This window comes from Tamandua tetradactyla, chromosome 2, assembly GCF_023851605.1.
Source record: "Tamandua tetradactyla isolate mTamTet1 chromosome 2, mTamTet1.pri, whole genome shotgun sequence".
Lineage (NCBI taxonomy): Eukaryota > Metazoa > Chordata > Mammalia > Pilosa > Myrmecophagidae > Tamandua > Tamandua tetradactyla.
The window spans coordinates 117075238-117081871 of record NC_135328.1 but is presented as its reverse complement, the minus strand read 5'-3'; positions in this window follow the sequence as shown (position 1 = coordinate 117081871).

The following is a 6634-nucleotide window of genomic DNA, read 5'->3' as shown; positions in this document are numbered from 1 at the left end:
AATATGATGATGGGCATGATTTTTAGTATTATAATGCTGGATAGGTGACTTGTAGATTAAAGTCTAAGTTACTGTGCATGTCAGGTGGGCCCATTTTAGGTGGATCCAGTCTTGGTTATCAAGATAACTTTGAACTTGGGGTGGGTTAGTTCTGGGCTGACCCAGTCAGTACCTTTCATTAATAAACATCAGTAATCTTTACTGATTACAAGACGCTTAGGTTTGAAGAACTGCGTACATCTGGGTACAAATGAAGGTGAATCACAAGGTTTTTACAGTCACGGGGCAGAAGGTAAAGGCTATACAGTGATTATCACAGATCAAGGCAGTTGGATTACAATTTAGAGATTTCATGAATTCCCCTCTGTCTGCTCCAATATACCAGAAAGCAAAAAGGAATTTCTATATATTGATTCAGTAAACACAATCATCTCTTAAATCATAATTACATCTTTAGAGATATATGTATATATATATATTTCAGAGCTGTTAATTATATTCACAATGTTTTGCTACTATCACCACCTCCATTACCAGAACATTTCCATTGTTCTAATTAGGAACTATATACATTTTAAGCCACAACTTCCTATTCCCTGTCCACACCCTGGCCCCTGGCCCCTGGTCACCTGTATTCTAGATTCTGACTCTATGAGTTTGCTTATTATAATTATTTCCTATCAGTGAGATCATACAATATTTGTCCTTTTGTGTCTGGCTTATTTTATTCTGCATGCTGTCTTCAGGATTCATCCAGGTTATCACATTTATCAGAGCTTCATTCTTTTTTTCTACAGCTGAATGGTATTTCATTGTGTTATAGACTATATTTTGTTTATCCATTCATTAGTTGATGGGCACTTGGGTTACTTCGTTCGTTTGGCAATTCTAATAATTCTGGGTCATATGGTAATTTTATGCTTAACTTTATCTTCCACAGCACTGCATCATTTTACATTCCCACCAGCAATGAAATGAGTGTTCCTTTTTCTCCATATCCTCTCTGACACTTGTAATTTTCTGTTTTTTTAACAGTAGTCATTCTTGTGGGTGTGAAATGGTATGTCATTGTAGTTTTGATTGCATTGCCCTTATGAATAATGATAAGCATCTTTTCCTGTGTTTTGGCCATCTGTTTATCTTCTTTGGAGAAATGTCTATTAAGTCTTAAATTGGGTTGTTATTTTGTTGTTGAGTAAAAGAATTTCTTTTAATATTCTGGAAATTTGATAATCCAAATGCTCAGATATGTCATTTCCAAATATTTTCTCCATTGTATAAATTGTTATTTAGTTTTCAGGATGAGTCCTGTTCTAGTTTGCTAGCTGCCAGAATGCAATATACCAGAAATGAAATGGCTTTTAAAAAAGGGGAATTTAAGAAGTTGCTAGTTTACAGTTCTAAGGCTGAGAAAATGTCCCAGTGAAAATGAGTCATAGAAATGTCCAATCAGAGGCATGCAGGGAAAGATACCTTGGTTCAAGGAAGCCAGTGAAGTTCAGGATTTCTCTCTCAAGTGAGAAGGCACATGGTGAACATAGTCAGGGCTTCTCTCTCAACTGGAAGGGTGCATGGCAAACACAGCATCATCTGCTAGCTTTCTCTCCCGGCTTCCTGTTTCATGAAGCATCCCAGGAGGCATTTTCCTTCTTCATCTCTAAAGGTTGCTGGCTGGTGGGCTCTTGGCTTCGTGGTGCTGCAACATTCTCTTCTCTCTCAATCTCTTCTTTTTTTCCAAATGTTTCCTCTTTTTATAGGATTCCAATAAACTGCTCAAGACCCAACTGAATGGGTGGAGACATATCTCCACCTAATCTATTTTAACAACCACTCTTGATCACTCAAGATCACATCAAGAGCACATCAAGATTTGACTCCATAAGTCACATCTCCAGGGAGGTAATCTATTTACACTTTCAAACATACAGTACTGAATAGGGATTAGAAGAAACGGTTGCCTTTACCAAATGGTATTAGGGTTAAAACCTGGTTTTTCTGGGGTACATACATCCTTTCAAATCAGCACGCATCCTTTGAGGGATGAAAGTTTTTTATTTTGATGAGGTCCCATTTATCTTTTTTTCTTTTGTTAAAGCTTGTGCTTTGGGTGTAAAGTCTAACACAAGCTCCTGAAGATACTTCTTTGTTTTCTTCTAGGAGTTTGATAGTATCATGAGCCAACATTTTTGAGAATTTCTGGCTTAGTGTACATTAATTTGCAAGTTAACTTAAAATGAGGCTGGAAAATGTTCAGCAAGGTGGCCTTATGGCTGCCTAAAATTCTTGTTACTTTGGAAGAAGGAGAGAGCAAATATTGGGAGGATGTTAGTAGAGTGCTATAAACACTTCCCTAAAATCCCACTAAAACATGACCAGATAATGTATTAAAAGTAATTAATATAAAATAATTAGCATTTAATGAACATTGGTGAAGGAATTTGAAGGACACGTGATTAGTTATTGCTAGCCTTAGTATATATAAATCCAGGCAGTTTAAAAGTTTAACATGGTTTTACTGGTTGTCTTTGACAAGCCATTTGGTAGGCTGAGCTAGAATTTATTGTTATATAAAGAAACCCTTTTTGTACTTAATAATTATATATGATGTAATAAGAGAAGTAAATAGTTATTGTTCTCTTCGACTTAGGAGGAAAATATTCTTAATTTATGAATTTAAATATTTAACTATTATTATAAAGGAATGACAGTGAAAATTCTACTTTTCATTGTTCTTTGATTTATGATGTAGTAAAATACAGTTGTATGTTCAATATTGAGAGAAAAGCAAGAAAATCCTTTAATAAAAAAGATTAAAGCAAATGTAATAGCTAAATAAATGAGGAGTGAACATTTCTGAAAAGTAATGTGCATTTTGGAAATAAAGCCATATTGTTTGAAAATAATCTTAATTCCATGAATCCTATGTCAGTCTAAAACTTTGTAATATTTTAATGTTTTGGCATGTGTTTTTACTTTGTTTTGAGAATATTGTTATTTGCATTAGATTTATGTCTTAAGGTTAAAAAGGTAATAAAATGTATTTATTATTTGAAGATAGGTTTTATAGCTTTTGCTTGGTAAATTATTTGTTGCAGGATAATATCTGTATCCCACTGGAACTTTTTCAATATTCAAGAAAATTTGTATTTTTAAAAATAGCTCTAAGATTTAGTGTGAACTTTAAGAATCAAAAGCAGTGTGAAACCACTAGTGAAATAAATATTTGTGTGACAGTGCCCTTTAAACATGCTTTTTGAAAGTTGACTTCATTTGATGTATTTCACACTGATCATACTTAAGTTGCATGATTTTCTCACTATAAAATGGGTAACATATTAACAATTAAAATGAAATCTTCGAAGGTTGGTCTTAGCCTCATTTTTATTCATCTAAAAATAGGATAAGGCAGAAAAGATACATCCACTTCTGAGTATTTTTACTCAAACATTTTCTGCATTGCTTTTGCATTGTAGCTTGAATTTATGATTTAATAAATTAAATTTATTTAACATAATTTTATAAATAATAAACATAATTTATTTAACATAAATTTAATTTTGAATTTATGGTTTGCTTTTTTTTTCTTTTGCTCTTGGCCCCATCACCATGCCTCAGATTTTCCAAAGACAAAGAAATTATTCGAAAGGTAGAGCTGCCCTCTTGTGGTGTGCTTGTGTCTCTCTTAATAGTTGTGTCAACAGATTTAGAATTTTAGAGCTGAGTTGCTGGTGGTTTAGATTATAATTTTGTTCAATTTTCACTTCTCTTTCCTTCCTTCTGTTAATCCATCTTTTGGAAGAGCATAAGTCTGAGAAAGGAATTACTTAGATACAAGAGATTTTTAGTAGTGGTATAATTTTATTTTTATTTTTCATGTTACTGACCAAGCAGACTTCTATATTGGAATGGACTAGAACATGTGTTTGCTCAGTGTGCGTAGTATGTTTGAGAATTGTTTTTTTATTGAACATAGCAACATACAAACACAAACATTCTTACCATATGATCATTCCGTTCTTGATATATAGTCAATAACTGACAATATCATCACATAGTTGCATATTCATCATCATGAGGATCATTTCTTGGAACATTTGCATCTATTCAGAAAAAGAAATAAAACAGAAAAAAATTCATACGTATCACACCGCTTAACCCTACCTTTTGTTGATAACTAGCATTTCAATCTTCTAAATTTATTTTAACATTTGTTTCCCCTATTATTTATTTATTTTTAATCTATATGTTTTACTCATCTGTAAATAAAGTAGGTAATAGGAGCATCAGACACAAGGTTTTCACAATCACATAGTCACATTGCAAAAGCTGTATCATTATACAATCATCTTCAAGAAACATGGCTACTGGAACACAGCTCTACATTTTCAGGCAGCCTCTCCATTACACCTTAACTGACATTGTGATATCTACCTCAAGTGTAAGCATAACCTCCAGGATAACCTCTCGACTCTGGAATCTCTCAGCCACTGAAACTTTACTTGGCCTCATTCCACTCTTCCCCCTTTTGGTTGAGAAGGTTTTCTCAATCCCTTGATGCTGAGTCCTAGCTCATTCTAGGAATTCTGTCCCACGTATCCAGGAAGGTCCATACCCCTGGGAGTCATGTCCCACATAGAGAGGGGGAGGGTAGTGAGTTTGCTTGTTGTGTTGGCTGAGAGAGAGGCCTTATCTGAGCAACAAAAAAGGTTCTCTTGGGGGAGAGTCTTAGGCATAATTTTAACTTGACCTATCCTTTGTGGGGTTAAGTTTCAAATGAACAAACCCCAAGATTGAGGGCTCAGCCTATCACTTTGTCTGTCGCCACTGCTTGTGAGGATATCAAGAATTCTTCACTTGAGGAGGTTGGATTTTCCCCTTTTTCACCATTATCCCAAGGGGACTTGGCAAATACTTTTTAATTCACTGTTCAGATCACTCTGGGATTTATCAGGGCATTACTCTGGACAAACCTACAAAATCTCATGCCCGATTCAAGGTTCCATGTTCTATGGTGTTCAATCCAGCTGTCCACATAAGTTGTACTAAGAAATGCAGTAGTCAAAATATAAATTTTATACCAAATGAACATTTTTTGCTTTCTTCTGATGCATAAATTAAAGTTTTAAAATATGAATTACCATCTATTTTCAACACCCTGCAGTATTGAAATTTCTTTGTTCTTCCTCATGCAAAAACATTTTTAAATATGTCCAACCTCCGCTGCCAGGGAACGATGCCTGCGGACGTCTTGCCCCGCACCACCCAACAGCCAGAGCACAGTGGCTCGCCCAAGCCCTGGGGCGCCGGCTGGGCTTCCCAGTCAGAGCTGAGGGCAGGAGAACCTTGAGCTGGTCCCGACTGCTGAGCGAACCAGAGGCGCCCCGCCAATGTCAGGGTGTTGTGTGAAGGGCTGCCTGGTGTCCTGCGGGCTGCGACTGTGCCAGCTTCAGGGATAGGTTCCCCGCGGGGCCGCTTCCCACATCGCAGGCTGGAGGCTGGCCCCGAACGGTGCTGCGCCCAGCCCAGGGCGCCAAGCGGCCGGGGGCGCCTGCGGTTTGGGAGCGGTGGGGGAGGGGGAAGCCGACCCCAGGCGGCGCTGGGTCCGTGGAGTGTGCGGGGTGGGTTGAGCGGCGGGGGTCTGCCCGGCAGGGGCGTGTCAGTGTGCTGGCAGGGAACCCAGAGTGTTGGGCTGCGTGCAGGGTGGCAAGGGGCAGCGCCGAGAGCGCGCCCGATGTGGCAGGGTGCGGGCGGGAGGCCGAGCGGGGGCGACGCTGGCACCGGGTTGGCGGCCAGACGGGGCCTGCGGTCGGGAAGCGGACAGCAGGTTGGGGAGGGCCCCTCGCCGCGATCCGGCCAGGCAGCGCAGCCCTCCCCGGTCTGGGCTATTGGGGATGCCGGCGGGGGCCGCCGGCCTCCGGTTTCTAAATGGTTCAGTGCGCATGCTCGCGGTTGTGCCCTGCAGCTCAGCAGGGTCTGGCGGGGTTCGGGCTCGGATGGGAGACCGTCTGTTGATCGCATCTCCTTTCAGCTTTCTTGGTTCAGTGGACAGCGACGGGAAGGTCATTACCTGGACAGCCTGGGTGAGGAATGGAACGATTGCAGGCTGCCCACCCTTGTGCAAAGGGTGCCAGTTCGTGCAAAGGGGGACTCTGGGATAAATCTGTACCTAAAAACTGCACTCTCTCCTAAGATTTTGAAATTATTTCACTCATACACATTGACACCAGTGCATTCCACCCAGGTGGATAATCAATGGCTCGCAGTCTCATTGCACATCTGTGGATTTAGGAAGGAGATGATTTTGTAGAGATGAGAAGATCTCAAAGGAAAAGAATTCACACAAGCCATACCCTCCCTCCTTGCTTCTCATTCACAACTGGGATACATAAATACACAACCTGCTTTATACCCTCCTTGCTCTCTGTTATGTATTGATTTTAATTTTAATTTTTGCTAATCAAAAAAATAAGAATCAAAATGAAACATCAACGTACATGATCAGTAATTCACAATATCATCATTTGATTGCATCATTATCATTTCTTAGAACATATGCAACAATTCACAGAAAGAAAAAAAGGACAACAGAAAAAGAAATAAAACGAACACAGGAGAGAATACTGGAAAATTATGC